The sequence below is a fragment of the Rhinatrema bivittatum genome, unplaced genomic scaffold (genome assembly GCF_901001135.1).
Source record: "Rhinatrema bivittatum unplaced genomic scaffold, aRhiBiv1.1, whole genome shotgun sequence".
NCBI lineage: Eukaryota > Metazoa > Chordata > Amphibia > Gymnophiona > Rhinatrematidae > Rhinatrema > Rhinatrema bivittatum.
Genome location: NW_021821044.1, coordinates 36,845 through 52,865, shown reverse-complemented (window position 1 = coordinate 52,865; position 16,021 = coordinate 36,845). Strand labels below are relative to the sequence as shown.

General features: G+C 48.9%; 1 pseudogene; it reads left to right on the top strand.

Annotated features, from left to right (window-relative positions):
* LOC115082391 overlaps positions 1 to 16,021 on the top strand; it is a 98,424-nt pseudogene that overhangs the window by 46,866 nt on the left and 35,537 nt on the right.

The following is a 16,021-nucleotide window of genomic DNA, read 5'->3' as shown; positions in this document are numbered from 1 at the left end:
AACAGCCTACATCCTGCACACGGAGGACGGCCTAATCTCATTTCACTCTTGGGTAGGAGCGTCTAGGAAGCAGTCCTTGAAACTCAGGTCTTCCAGATGTGACGTGGATCCAGACTGCCTCTTATGTAAGGCTGGACATCAGCCAATGTGCTTATAAAAGAGGAGCGTCAGTCACGTGACAAAACACCTGCATTTATGACGTTTTCATCCTGGTTAAGTCAAGTGCCCAGGATATCAGATCATGCATGCTACCCTTCTTACGGGCCGATACAGAAAACCGCGCGGGAGAGCCAGCGAGCGCCCGCTCTCCCAACGCGCGCACAGGCCACTCTCCTGGGCGCGCGATTCAGGAAGCCCAAGTATGCTAATTAGGCCCGCGGTAAAAAGAGGCGCTAGGGACACTAGCACGTCCCCAGCACCTCCTTTTTGACAGGAGCGGCAGCTGTCAGCGGGTTTGACAGCTGACGCTCAATTTTACCGGCGTCGGTTCTTGAACCCGCTGACAGCCACGGGTTCGGCTAAATTGAATGTCCGTCTTCCAACCAGCGCGCTGCGGGCAGATTTAAAAAATTTATTTTTTTTTTTACTTTTGGGGCCTCCGACTTAATATCGCTATGATATTAAGTCGGAGGGTGTACAGAAAAGCAGTTTTTACTGCTTTTCTGTGCACTTTCCTGGTGCCGGCCGAAATTAACGCCAGCCTTTGGGCAGGTGTTAATTTCTGAAAGTAAAATGTGCGGCTTGGCTGCACATTTTACTTTCTGGATTGCACAGGAATGATTTATAGGGCCATCAATATGCATTTGCATGTTGCGGGCGCTATTAGTTTCGGGCGGGTTGGCTGTGCATTTTCCACGCGCTATTACCCCTTACTGTATAAGGGGTAAAAATAGCGCGTGGAAAACGCGCTGCCAAACGGGGGCTAACAGTGCGCTCAGCCTGAGAGCAGTTTACTGCATCGGCCTGTTAGTTTGGAAGTCCTGTACTGAAATCATTGCTGGCGTCAGTTGGGTGAGATGGAGAAAGGCCCTTTAAATCACCGTAAAGCACCATCCTCATGGTCTTGTCCTGGCCTCGTAGGTTGCAGCCCTCATGTGACTTTCGGCAGCCGCTGATCCGCGTCAGTGGTGGAAGCAAGCAGACCAGCTCACTGGATCATGCTGGGGCCAGAGTTGCAGCCTACGTCCAGCTGGTGCTCCGGTGCCCCTAAATGATCCAAAGAAACACCCAAAAAAGGTTAAGCGAAGCAATCCCAAAGCAAATAGCAAAAATAAGCTTCGCAGTACTAATTCTCCAGAAGGTGTCTATGATTTATTGAAAGGTGATATGTTAAAAAAAAAACCCCCAAAAAAATTCAAAATAATCAGTCCACCACTGTTTTCTCAGCTTAGAAATTGCAGCTTTTTCGGGATGAGAGTTCACAAATCAGAATAAATCCTGCACTCCTCATATTTGTAAAGCACTGCTGCACTTACCTTGCATTAGAAATGATCCAAGATGCGAATATTACCTGAATATTTTGAATTACTATTATTTTTGGAACATATCACCTTTCAGTAAATGGTGGTCACCTTTCAGAGGTCTTTAAATTTAGGGATTCTTAGTGTTTCACCTAAAATAACCCAAAAAAAAGAGAGGAAAGAGGTTTTTCTGACCCATGATTGAAACATCAAACGTCAGCGGGTTTGCTGCCGCTGTTTTCCTCCCTAGATGTAAACATTTGTAAAAGACTAAAAATAAAAACGATGTAATTAATAAGGAATCAGTATGTACATGTACCAAGGCCGTTTTGAATGTAGTGCAGAGAATTGTTACCGTGAAGCTTGGTTTTTGGTAGCTCCAGTGCTATCATCTTGAGAGCGCTGCTGCCCGTGTCTATAAGTGCTCGTGTTTGTACGATTTATATTTCCTATGTCTCTGAACAAAATGTTCGATGACGGGGGTGTGAGGAAAGTTGATGTGTCCCATCTGTCTGTGCTTGCGTCGATAAGTCCATGCTTAGAGCTGAATGCTGTATGAGGTATCTTACAGATATCCTGGCTCCTCCGGCCACCTGGCAAAGTTACCCACACTGCAGGCCGCACCCTCTATGTTGTAGGTACTGCATTTTGAATATTTGCAGCAGGAGATCAGCAGAGCTGGCCTGTGAATTTTTTAAAATAAGCCCAGTGCCAGCATTCGAGAGGGAGTGGAATACCAGCAGAGAGGTCTCCGTGTGCCGTCATACAGTGTGCGTGCCAGGGGTTGCTGAGCCCTGAACTGCAAAACGTTTTTTCTTTTACAGATAAGACAGGCCAAACCGTTATTCTTGGTGCAGGGTAGTGATGGGTGTATCTGGATAATGGAGTGACCCCACTGTGAGCAGTCTCGGGCTCTGCAAGGCCGGGAAGGGGGGTTACTTGCGTGATAGAGAATTGATTATATCCTATAATGTTCTCCAGTGCTTTAATTAGTCTCTGTGTGCTGGTCCTGCTTGCAAATGTTACCCCTGGCATACGCAAGTACTCAGCAAAGAAAATCTTTAAAGGAACCTAATTGGGCTACTACAGAATTACCCAGCTCGATCCCCCGGGACGATTTCTGCACTCTGGACATGAGTGTTTTCACAACAAGATCATAAAGGTGTTCCTTCTGCCTCGGCAGCAGTAGGAAGCTCACCCTGTGCTTTCAGGAAACAGATTTCCCTGCCTTTATTTATTTATTTATTTATTTATTTAGCACTTTTCTATACCGACCTTCATGGTTAAGGACCATATCAGATCGGTTTACATCGAAAGGGGGAACTGTAACAAGAACCATAAATAAAAAATAGGAAGAACAAAGTTACATTTAACAGTTACATTTAACATTTAATTTAACATTCCTTTGAGAGGCTGGGAGCCTTCACCCAGGTGACGTTGGGGCACATTGTGCCGGTAGACAGTCACATGCAGTCTTGGGAAATTGTGGACTGGAAGGCCTGAGCCCGGTGTGAAAGATTCATTTCCTCTTTGCCTTCTTAAGGAAAGCGGTGATGATTATTATTTATTGAGGCTTGGGAGCCAGACTGTGACTCCTGCAGCCTCCTGCAGCTGCGGCAGGGCAGTGCTTGCTGAGTTGCCGGCCAAGCTCCCACCCTTCAACGTGAAAACACAAAACTCCAGCCGTCTCTTACGTTCCGTGGCACAGCTGAGGCTTTGCCAGGGAGGTGCTGGAAGTGAAGAGTCAGGAGTGACTCCCGGTCCTCGGAGGGTCCCAGCGTAAAGCTGTAGCTTTCCATCAGACTTGGCTGCAGCTCGGCCATTCAGCATTGTGTACTGTGCGGACGTAAGGCTCCCTTCAGCAGAGGTTTCCTAATTCCAGGTATGCAAAGCTGGAAAACATTCTCCCGCTTCTGTCGACCAAAATAAAAATAACCGTCCACACTTTATAAAGAACAGGAAAAAGCAGTGCCAAGTTGGGAGGTTTTGATCAGTGAAAAATCTTCCACACTGAAGGTGGCTAAAATCGTGCCACTGTTGGAAATAAAGGAAATCTTAAAACTGTTTCATCTTTTTTCCTAAACTATTACATTGGTTGCAAACACAGTGTAGCTTCTTTATAGGACACCTATTTCAATGTGTCATGTTCCGTACCGACCAAAGTGAAAGACTGCGGTCCCAGGTGAGGGCAGGATGCCATTCCAGGCAAAGAAAGTGACCCCATCCCGTCACTCACAACATGATAGGGCACCATTCCAGATAAAGGAGTGACAACATCCCATCGGTCACAATATGAAAGGACACCATTCCAGGCAAAGGAGTGACACCATCCCATCGGTCATAACATGATACGGCACCATTCCAGATAAAGGAGTGACACCATCCCATCGGTCACAACATGATAGGGCACCATTCCAGGTAAAGGAGTGACACCATCCCATCGGTCATAACATGATACGGCACCATTCCAGATAAAGGAGTGACACCATCCCATCGGTCACGACATGATAGGGCACCATTCCAGATAAAGGAGTGACACCATCCCATCGGTCACGACATGATAGGGCACCATTCCAGATAACGGAGTGACACCATCCCATCGGTCACGACATGATAGGGCACCATTCCAGATAAAGGAGTAACAACATCCCATCGGTCACAATACAATAGGGCACCATTCCAGGCAAAGGATTAACACCTTCCCATCAGTCACAACATGATAGGGCACCATTCCAGATAAAGGAGTAACAACATCCCTTCGGTCACGACATGATAGGGCACCATTCCAGATAAAGGAGTGACACCATCCCATCAGTCACAACATGATAGGGCACCATTCCAGACAAAGGAATGACACCATCCCATCAGTCACAACATGATAGGGCACCATTCCAGATAAAGGAGTGACACCATCCCATCAGTCACAACATGATAGGGCACCATTCCAGGCAAAGGAGTGACACCATCCCATCGGTCACAACATGATAGGGCACCATTCCAGGCAAAGGAGTGACACCATCCCATCGGTCACAACATGATAGGGCACCATTCCAGGCAAAGGATTAACACCTTCCCATCAGTCACAACATGATAGGGCACCATTCCAGATAAAGGAGTAACAACATCCCATCGGTCACGACATGATAGGGCACCATTCCAGATAAAGGAGTGACAACATCCCATCGGTCACGACATGATAGGGCACCATTCCAGATAAAGGAGTGACACCATCCTGTCATTCATAACATGATAGGGCACCATTCCAGATAAAAGAGTGACACCATCTCATCAGTCATAACATGATAGGGCACCATTCCAGATAAAGGAGTGACACCATCCCATTGGTCACAACACGATAGGGCACCATTCCAGATAAAGGAGTGACACCATCCCATTGGTCACAGCATGATAGGGCACCATTCCAGGCAAAGGAGTGATACCAGCCAATCAGTCACAACATGATAGGGCACCATTCCAGATAAAGGAGTGATACCATCCCATCAGTCATAACATGATAGGGCACCATTCCAGATAAAGGAGTGACACCATCCCATCGGTCACAACACGATAGGGCACCATTCCAGATAAAGGATTGACACCATCCCATCGGTCACAACACGATAGGGCACCATTCCAGATAAAGGATTGACACCATCCCATCGGTCTCAACATGATAGGGCACCTTTCCAGGCAAAAGAGAGACACCATCCCATCGGTCACAACAGGATAGGGTACTATTTCAGACAAAGGAGTGACACCATCCAATCAGTAATAGCATGATAGGGCATCATTTCAGACAAAGAAGTGACACTATCCCATTGGTCTCAACATGATATGGTGCTAATCCAGGCAAAGGAATGATACCATCCCTTCAGTCACAACATTATAGGACAACATTTCAGGAAAAAATGTGACACCATCTTATCAGTCACAGCATGATAGGGCACAATTTCAGGCAAAGGAGTGACACCATCCCATCAGTAACAATATGATAGGGCACCATTCCAGGCAAAAGATTAACACCATCTTATCAGTCACAGCATGATAGGGCACAATTTCAGGCAAAGAAGTGAACACCATCCTGTTGGTCACAATGTGATTGGGCACCCTCACCAGACAAAGGAAATGTCTCCATCCCATCAGTCAATATATGAGAGGGCACCATTCCAGTCAAAAGCGTGATGCCATTCCATTGGTCACAACGCGATAGAGTGCTAAGCCAGCAAAGGAAGTGACACTAGCCCACTGGTCTCAACATGATATGGTGCTAATCCAGGCAAAGGAATGATACCATCCCTTCAGTCACAACATTATAGGACAACATTTCAGGAAAAAATGTGACACCATCTTATCAGTCACAGCATGATAGGGCACAATTTCAGGCAAAGGAGTGACACCATCCCATCAGTAACAATATGATAGGGCACCATTCCAGGCAAAAGATTAACACCATCTTATCAGTCACAGCATGATAGGGCACAATTTCAGGCAAAGAAGTGAACACCATCCTGTTGGTCACAATGTGATTGGGCACCCTCACCAGACAAAGGAAATGTCTCCATCCCATCAGTCACAATATGAGAGGGCACCATTCCAGTCAAAAGCGTGATGCCATTCCATTGGTCACAACGCGATAGAGTGCTAAGCCAGCAAAGGAAGTGACACTAGCCCACTGGTCTCTCTGGGGCATATGTACTAACAGTGTACCAAGAAATCTGTGTTAAAAACGTAAGGGTAGATTGTGTGTTTAGCACCAATACACAAGAGAACCAAGTATGGCCAATAATGAAATCTTTATTGTAAGGAAAATTTGTCTTTGGTTTACAAGGTATTGGTGGAAGGAAAGAGAACAGTTACACAGAGTGCAGTGTCTGCCTGCTCTCCAAACTCTGAGCGCTAACTATTACATCTCTTTCTTATATACAGTATTCTTGCTATAGGCTCCATACCCCTCCATTCCCCCACTCCTCCGTCTTGCGTTACCCAGACCTCTTGTAACTTGTCATGTACCATGCACCTAGAAATGGCACTGAGATACACTTCCTAACTCCAGTATCGCCCCCTCCCCCTTCTGACCACAAATGTCCCAGCTCTGGCTCTGTATTTCACCTCGGTGCCCGGGCAAACTGCTTCCTGCTCTCTGTTGTCAGGCTGGCACACACTGGTTCCTCTTTTGGATCTGTTCCTTCTGTGCTGTCTGTCAGTGTCTCTGTAAAGATGCAACTCTCTTTTTAGCTGAGGCCTTGGACACATGAGCATCTTGCCTGACCTTTGGTGCTTGTTGCCAGGCAGATTTAGACAAGATATTCAAAAGCCATTTAGATGGATAACTTAAAGGTTTGGTATATTCAGCCACTTCTCTGGTTAGATTGTAGCCGGATAAATCATTAAGCAGATAATATCCAGCAGGATAAAAAAAAAATGGTGTTACGGGGCTAATTATCTGGGTAATTTAACCAGATAAGTTACGATACTCGAACTTACCTGGCTAAGGTATCCAGCTAACTTTAGACCTGCTTCTCCGGCTAACTTTAAACGTATCCGGATGTATTCAGCCGCACAAGACTGGCTTTTCAGGCAGAGATCTCGTGATCCTTCAGGAAGCTGCGAATTTCTCCAAGCTCTCTCCTTTTAAAGTTACTGATCTGAAAACCCATTAGAGCACGAAATCCTTCCAAGCTGCAGCCGGAGAAGAGAAGGGCCCCGTGCTTAGGGCAGATATCACCCCTTAGGCACCTAAGCAGAACCCGAGGGCCCAGAGGAATGGAACCCCCCTTGCGTCTGTCCTGGATCAGAGGTGGATTAATGAGGGTGGTGTCCTTCTCCCCACATCACAAGCGCAGGAACATGGTGCGCCCAGCCTGGCGTACAGGGGCTAAACTAGCACCCGACGCAATAAGGAGATTGGCGCATCCAAAACATGCGCTGAAACAAACGCGCAGCCGATCGCACCAATCGCAGGTAAATTCCATGTAGGTGAGGCTATTAACTATTACCCCCCGAAGCGGAAAATCCCTGGGCGCCCAGCGCGCACTTTTTAACGCTGCAAATTTAACCCCTGCCCCGGAGGTGGCATAAAGTCAAGCCACGAGTCAGAGGCGCGTGAGAAATTTGAAACAATACGGTCCTCTGTGGTTCCTCCTACTTAGTATCATTGTGACACTTACATTTGCTGCTTGCAGTGTTGAAAAACAAATGCATATTGGCTTGATTTAAAAAAAAACAACCCTCAAAACGTCTGGATGCACAATTTAATGGGCATCTCCAGCAACCTCAGCAAAATCTGCCAGAAGGAGCTCGTTAAAATCCGACGCCCGTTGCAATTGTGGGCGCCCGATGCATTTGAGCACTAGGGATGCACAATTCTCCCCTAGTGCAGCCCCTGCGTTTAAATACTGCATGGGGTGCCCAGGGGAGGTGGCTGCGGGTGCGTTAGGAGAACGAGCGCCCAGTACGAGTGCCCGTGTTCAACGGGTGTCTTATCGCATCGGTCCCTCAGACAGTAATCGTGCATTGACGTGAAGGGTAGAAAGGCCATAGCTACCACTTCATGTTGTGTGAAATATATTATGTTTCCCAAGTGAATGGGGCCTGGTTCACGTAATTTTGCCGCTCGGGCCCTTTAAGGACAGGCCCAGGAGCAGCAGGATGCACATTACAGTCCTGATGCTGCCGGGGAAAGTTGAGACGTAGCTAACCTTCCTGAAGATAACCTGGCTTGCGATATTTCAGGCAAGCCGTGTTTTGTTTGCAGAAGATTTATTTAGTAATGAGCTGCTATGCATGCAAATGTTTTCTTGAGAAAACAGGCTGCCTGGGGGTACTGCGGGCCCCACTAGCCCACCGGGGATTTAAAAGGTATGGCAAGGGGGGTGGGGGGAGTTCAGGTGGAGGGCTAGGTTGTGGGATGGTAGTCGGAGGTCTGAGGGGGGGAGGAATTTTTAAAAAGGGGTGGGATTTGGGAGGCAGGGGAGGAGCCTGTGCCGCTACTCTTTTTTTAAACTTTTCATTCACTAGATCTGGCTTGAGGGGGGTGGAATGGGGGGAGGGGCTCACCAGACCCCCAGGAGGTTTTCTCTATTTGGGGGGGGGCCGACAGCTGTTCAGGCGGGGGCAGCTAAGCTCAGTCATTTTTCCCACAGGGGTTTACTAGCTGAGGTACCCCCTCCAGGGAACAGGCCCCCCAAATCAGAAAACGCCGGCATTTTTACTGTTAAAATATCCAGGAATGCCGCGTTGGCAGATGTCTGCTTAGAGGAGACGTTCATTCCTGTAGCATGAGAACGCTCCAGCTAAATTCCTTCTCTTTTTCCACCACGAGCAGAAGGAAATGTTTTCATCAGAGAAATCGATCTGAATCGCTCAGGGCCCCTCAGATATCACATGGGTTAAAGTGGAACCGAAAACTGGGAAGCGTTCACAGCCGTCCTCCTCTCCAGTGGCCCTTCCGATGCCTCTCACCCTTTCAGACTGCACCCGCACCCGGTATTCTCAGCTAACGGGGGAACTTCTATTTGTGTCTCGCTAGGTGACTGCTGGCTTCTGGCGGCCATTGCATCGCTTACCTTGAACGAGCAGATTTTGTCGCGTGTCGTTCCCAAAGATCAGAGCTTCGAAGAGAACTATGCGGGGATCTTCCACTTCCAGGTAAATGCCAGGGAAGAGACAGGAGCTGGAATTACTCATGCATGTCTCTGCATTACTAATCTGTTTTGCTACTGGTTTAGGGCTTTCCCAGTTCTGATTTGGGTATTGTAAAACAATTGTTTTTGACCTCTTGCGGCCTCCCATTTCAGGGTTTCGCGTGTTTCAAGCCTGTGGTGGTAAACCTCTGCAGATTGGTACAATCTTCCTATGCCGGTGATAAGCACACAGAGAAGAGGAGAAGGACTCTGTCAGTTCTGTTATTTTGCAATTTAAATCCCTGTCATTTCTAGCCAAGAAAGGAGGAGTGTGGTGGATGGGAGTCTTGCAGGAGGAGACTGAACTCCCTTCTGGTGAAGGGGACTGGTGCAGATACGAGAACCCCGGCTTCTGGATTTCCAGTCCCGCTGCACGTTAGCTGGACGAGTGCTGAGGGACGCAGATCCCAGCCGTTCCCTGCGTTCTCTCGAAGTCGAGAGATGCCCTTGCTTTATGAAGGCAGATAACATGAGAGACCCGCTGGAGCAGTTGTTTCGGCTGCAACGAGTTCACCAATGGTTTGAAGCACTTGATCCTGTTTAGGGCTGGTGCAAGGTTATTAAGGCTCCTTAGGGAATTGCTCAGCCTTGTGCCCTTCCCCTACTAACGTTTAGACCCTTAGGCCAGCCCCTCCTCTGAGATTCTGACTTTACCACCCTCCCTTCCAGAACAATCGTATAAAAACGCGTAATTGAACCTAGAGAGGTCCATGTTCAGTAAGTCAGCGTTATCCGGATAAAGGAGAAGCTGCCCTGGATATTCAGCGGGATAAACGTCCCTGTGATTGTACTCGCCTAACGTTATCCAGCTACATGTATCCAGGTGACTTAAAAACCTAATCAGCTCTGTTTGGGTATAACCAGTTATGTTTTTAAGTTATCCAGCCTTGTGCGGGGGACTAATACATTTAAATAAACCCTGCTTTATTAGTATGCACAAGAAATATATGTCTGCCTGACAACTACAGGGTTTGAATGAATAAAAGACTGCTTCTAGTTTATCACGGTTTTCGGGCCTGTTGATGATCTACTTGCCCTGACACACCTTTTCATATATTGTTTGGACCTTCCCTTGGTGTGTTTTGTCCTCCGCTCATTTTGTGGTGTTTTTCTCTAACTATTCACCATACAAACAAATTTCAAAATTCACATTTACCTGTTCTAGTCCTCTCATGATTTTATAGACCTCGATCATATCCCCCCTCAGCTGTCTCTTCTCCAAGCTGAAAAGTCCTAACCTCTTCAGCCTTTCCTCATAGGGGAGCTGTTCCATTCCCCTTATCATTTTGGTCGCCCTTCTCTGTACCTTCTCCATCGCAATTATATCTTTTTTGAGATGCGGCGACCAGAACTGTACACAGTATTCAAGGTGCGGTCTCTCCAATGCTTAACCTAAACCTGAACATACCAGATATCATTATCTTGCACAAAAAAAAAACCAATTCCTGATATTTCTGTTTTCCTTTGAGATGGTCTAGCTAATGAGTTGACAGTCTCTGCATTTCTATCCCATCAAAAAAGCATGTTCATTTTTCTTTGTGTGTGGCCAAGATGTTCACGCTGCTTTTATTTTACTGCAGAATAGATCAGTGCCAACTCTTCCATTAGGCATGCGGATCGATCACCTAGAGAGCAGCAGTCTGGGGGATGGCACCAGTACACAGGGCTCTCTGCTCCATGCCTCTGTGGGTCAGTGTCTGAATCTCAGGCAGCAGAGAAGCAGCTGCAGGGAACAGGAGGGGGGAGGAGGAGGGCCTGGAGCAAACAGAGCACTGCTCCCTAATCCAGGCCTTTCCCTCCGGTTGTTTCTCGCTTCCTTTTCCTGTCATGCTCCAGAAAGCTTACAGTTTAAGTAGGTACCTGAGGCAATGGGAAATGAAGTGACTTGCTCAATCAAGGTCACTAGGAGTGACAGTGGGACAAGTGGTTTCCGTGATTCACAGCCACTGGACCATTGCTTTTCCCTGTTGGGAAGAATAGTAATGCTGTAGTTAGCAAGTAGCACATTTAAAACAAATCAGAGAAAATTATTTTTCACTCAACGCACAGTTAAGCTCTGGAATTCATTGCCGGAGGATGTGGCTAATGCAGTTGGTGTAACTGGGTTTAAAAAAGATTTGGATAGGTTCCTGGAGGAGAAGTCCATAAACGCTATTAGTCAAGGTGACTTAGGGGATAGCCACTGCTATTACTAGCACCAGTAGCATGGGGTAGACTTAGTTTTTGGTTACTTGCCAGGTGCTTGTAGCCTGGATTGGCCACTGTTGGAAACAGGAAGCTGGGCTTGATGGACCCTTGGTCTGACCCAGTACGGGCAATTTCTTATGTTCTTAAGAATGATTTTCTAATAAATGGGAGCCAACCCAATGAGTCTGAGGCAGTGCTGTAAATTGCACTGTGGGAGATCTGGGTCCAGTTCCTAAACCTGGGCTTGTGCTCCTCTGGCCAACCAGGGCAGGAGGTACTGCAGAAGTATCGGGCAGCAGCAGCTGTTGGCCAGTCTTAAGGTGCACGGGCTTGTGTCTATAACCGGAGATAAAAGGGCTCCGGCCCTGTAGCTCCGGCTGTAGCGATCTGGGTTTGAATCTGTTGCGCTGGCCTCGGTGCAAGACGGAGCTGAGGCGCTGGGAACTGGGGAAGGAGGCAGGATGGGCTGCCACCAGCCCAGCACCCTCTGCCAGCCAGAGAGCGGCACCGAGGGTGTGCGTCAGAGGAGGTTCAGCAGGGCGAAGGCTCCCCATAGTCTCCCGGGCATCTCGCCTGAGGGGGGGGGGGAGATGGAGAGGAAAAATAGTGGAAAATGATAAAAGCCGGGGTGGGGGGTTAAAAGCACTGGATAGGTGCAGTGCAGTAGAGGTCATCTCCATGTGAGCTGGGAGCCCAAAGGAGCAGGCAAAAACCGACGGGCAAATAACTGAATAAAGAACCGAACTGATGGTGATGGCGGCCTGGACAACAAGATAAGGATTCTCCACAACCCGCAAACTGCCCGAGCCAAACTGGGCAGCGCTTGAAGAACTGTGGGCGGCAGGAAGGAAGCTCCGTCCTACGGGACGTGTGATCTGTGGGCGGCAGGAAGGAAGCTCCATCCTACGGGACGTGTGATCTTGAGGGCGGCAGGAAGGAAGCTCCATCCTACGGGACGTGTGATCTGATGGCGGCAGGAAGGAAGCTCCATCCTACGGGAGGTGTGATCTGAGGGCGGCAGGAAGGAAGCTCCATCCTACGGGACGTGTGATCTGAGGGCGGCCGGAAGGAAGCTCCATCCTACGGGACGTGTGATCTGTGAGCGGCAGGAAGGAAGCTCGTCCTACGGGACGTGTGATCTGTGGGCGGCAGGAAGGAAGCTCCATCCTACGGGACGTGTGATCTGTGGGCGGCAGGAAGGAAGCTCCATCCTACGGGACGTGTGATCTGAGGGCGGCAGGAAGGAAGCTCCATCCTACGGGACGTGTGATCTGAGGGCGGCAGGAAGAAGCTCCGTCCTACGGGACGTGTGATCTGTGGGCGGCAGGAAGGAAGCTCCATCCTACGGGACGTGTGATCTGTGGGCGGCAGGAAGGAAGCTCCATCCTACGGGACGTGTGATCTGAGGGCGGCAGGAAGGAAGCTCCATCCTACGGGACGTGTGATCTGCCGTGGCCCAGTAGTGAGGAGCAAGGGGCAGGGAAGCCAGGGCTCAACGCCCGCTGCCGCTCCCAGTGACCTTTTTCTGCCTCAGGTACAAAGGTCAGGGTCTCATTTGCTTAGTCGCTGCGTTTTTACCCGGAGGGGAAGATGCTGCAGGGCTTAACAGAGCAGCAGTTCCTGGCGCTACTTCTCGGTGAATCCCGCGGTATTTTTCCCCCGGCAGTAAAAGGGCCCAGAAATAATGCACCGTGGTGGGCCCCAGGGGTAGGGGACTGCCGTGCATCAAAGAAATCCCCTACCCAAAGTGCGGGGAAAAAAAAACCCCGGGGGGTCTCCACAGACCCCTTAGGCAGCCACAGGGAAAAAGAAGATTTTTTTAAGTTAAAATTTCCAGAATGGCCATGCCCCCCAACCCTCTCCCTCTTGAGTAAAAAATGTGCCCCGCCCCTCCCCACGCAGGCCGGCTCCCTCCACCCCCCCGCCACAGCCCACCCTTCCGATGCCCCCTGCACTTACCGCTTTAGCCCTGGTGGTGTGGTGGGGTCCTCAGTGCCCCCATTCATGTGATAGGGGCAAAGGCAGAGTCAGCGCCTAGGGGGTGCTCCGGGCCCCTGTGACACCACCAGGGCTGATAATAAGTGCAGTGGGGTGTCCAGAAGGTGGGCTGGGGTATGGGGGGGGGGCCCCCATTGTTTTACACAAAGGGGAGTAAAAAAATGGCAGTTTCCCCTTTCCCTTCCACTTGCTCTGGCCCCGCACCCCCTTCCCTCCATTTCTCAGCTCGCACCAGCACCCCCCCCCTCCCCCCCCCCGGTCCTGGACCTACCTAGGGCTTGCCCTCGTTAGATTGCTCAATTATGAGTTAGTGATGCTGCTGGGGAAGGCACAGCAGTCCCGCGGAACTGAAGCCAATAATATTCCTGGGGTAAAAAAATCCATGACTCCAAGAAGGTGATCAGGGATCACAATCTCACCAGTTCTAAATAACCCGTAAACCCATGCCGCAAATCTTACAGTCCACGTCGTAACCAAGTAGGTGCCTCTTGCAGAACAGAAAAACCTCGTGCAGGGGTGGGCCCCTGACTGGTCAGGTTTTCAGGATAACCCTCGTGAATGTGCACGCAGTGGATCAGCTGAGGCAGTGTGTATTCACATCCGCTCATGCGTGCTCTCGGGGGATGTCCTGAAAGCCTGACTGCTCAGGAACCCCGAGGACGAGAGTCGCCCACCCCCTGACATGGTAGGCCAGACGGCAGCAGATAAGGACCAAATGGCCTAGCCAGTCTGCCTGCCCGATTGTCCCCCACCTAACACCCTCCTAGCGAAGGACATCTCCCAGCTGTCAGATGTGCGAGGTTGACCGCCTGCATGATGACACTCATGATCTAGTTCAGTTTTCTTGTTTTTTCCTCTTTGGTCCTCTCCTGGGGAGATGGGCATAGACGTTTCCATACCTAAACCACACCCAGGATCCTCACCCCTCTTTCCTTTTACTCAACCTCTCCTCACCTCTGTTCCTTCCCGAGCGTGCTTTCATTCTGTCGTGGGGTTTTTTTCTTTACACTGTGTCTGCTGCTCGGCTGTTCCCGGTATCTACTCCCTCTCTGGAAAGAAGGATTTCCTGACGCATCCTCTCAGCTTCCCTCCCTCCCAACTTCGTATCACCTTCTCTTGCCCTTGCCCTTTTCTTGTGGAAATTTGCACGTTCTGGAAGTCTGCTAAATGTTGGGATCTTTTTGTCCTATCTTCCCGTGTCTCTTTTGTCCTCCAGAGAGTGCATTTTAATTCTCCCTCCTTCCCCTTTCTACGTAGGGGCCTATAATGTAGGGCCCGCCTGTTACACTTTGCCGCCATCCAAGCCTCAGTAAAAATGAAGTCCCCTCTGATGCTTTTACTAAGGGCGGACGTTTGTTACGTTATCGCGTCTGAGCTCAGCGAGGTGCCCCATCGCTGGTGTATGGGCACAGCAGGCGTGCTGATCTAGAGATCCTGCTCTCGAGCCTGGCGTGGTCTTGCGCCTCAGTGGCGATGCTCTCGATTTAACCAGGTTCCTCTGCCTTCTTTCTTCCAGTTCTGGCAGTTCGGGCAGTGGGTGGACGTTGTCGTCGACGACAGACTGCCCACGAAAAATGGCGAGCTGGTCTTCGTCACTCGGCAGAAGGTAGCGAGTTCTGGAGCGCTCCTGCTGGAGAAAGCCTACGCCAAGTAAGTGAGCACGTACGGTGCAGACTTCCTTCTGTTTAGATGTTACAGATTTACCAGGTTTCAATCTGATTGGACATAGGGAGGGTCACTTTAAAATGTATCCCCATAAATGCCATCTTGCAAAATTGCCTGCCTGAAATGCAGGGGAATAATATCTGCCTACTCCTTGCATACATGCATTTTACCCTGCATATCAGAGAGATGTTCTGGAGCACCGAGTCCCCTGTTCATTGTAGTTCAATCTTTCAGTTGTAATGTAAACTGGTATGATGTTTGCACACTAATACCGGCATATAAAAAAAAATCTGAAATAAATAAATAAATATGCATGTAACCTTTTTACCCGGGAAACTACCGGCACACGTTAGCCAGGTGCAAACGTAATGCATGCACTTTTGCTTTCAAAATGAGCGCAAAGTCTGTGGCAGAAGGACGCCGCAGACTTCACACCCGACTGAAAATTACGCTCATCCCAGAGAAGCAACTAGAAACACGCTTGGCCCTAAATACATCGATTGGCTAGAAACATCAAAATTGGAGTGGGAGCTTTAACTTTAAAACCAAGGTGCGAATGTTTTAACTAATGAAGAGACCCCCTGAGCATTTGTGGGATAAATGCAGAGATCCCATAATGCTCTCAAGGATCTCATTGGGTGGAATCCATTTTCTTTGCATCTTTCTTCTTTTTTTTTTTCTTTGTCTAGTCCATTTTTATATCTCTGTAGCTATACCTCATTGAGACTTACAAATGCTGTGAGTCTTCCTCAGTCTCTTATCAGGAAGTGAAGAATTCTTACCCCCAAAGAGTTTTAGGGCCTCTAAGAATTTTGCTGTTAAAATTCTTAGATCTATGGCGGAAGTTTATGAATTCTGTGAAAATATTCTCAAGGCAAAGAACTGACTTTCCACCCATCCTTAGTACTTCCGTGTCATGTATGCAATGTTAGTGCATTTTGGAGGATGTGGAATAATGTTTGGCCAGGTCAGGTAGTTGCAGGAAAGCTGACTTCCCTCTCGAGGTCCCTGTCTGTTGAAGCTGGAATG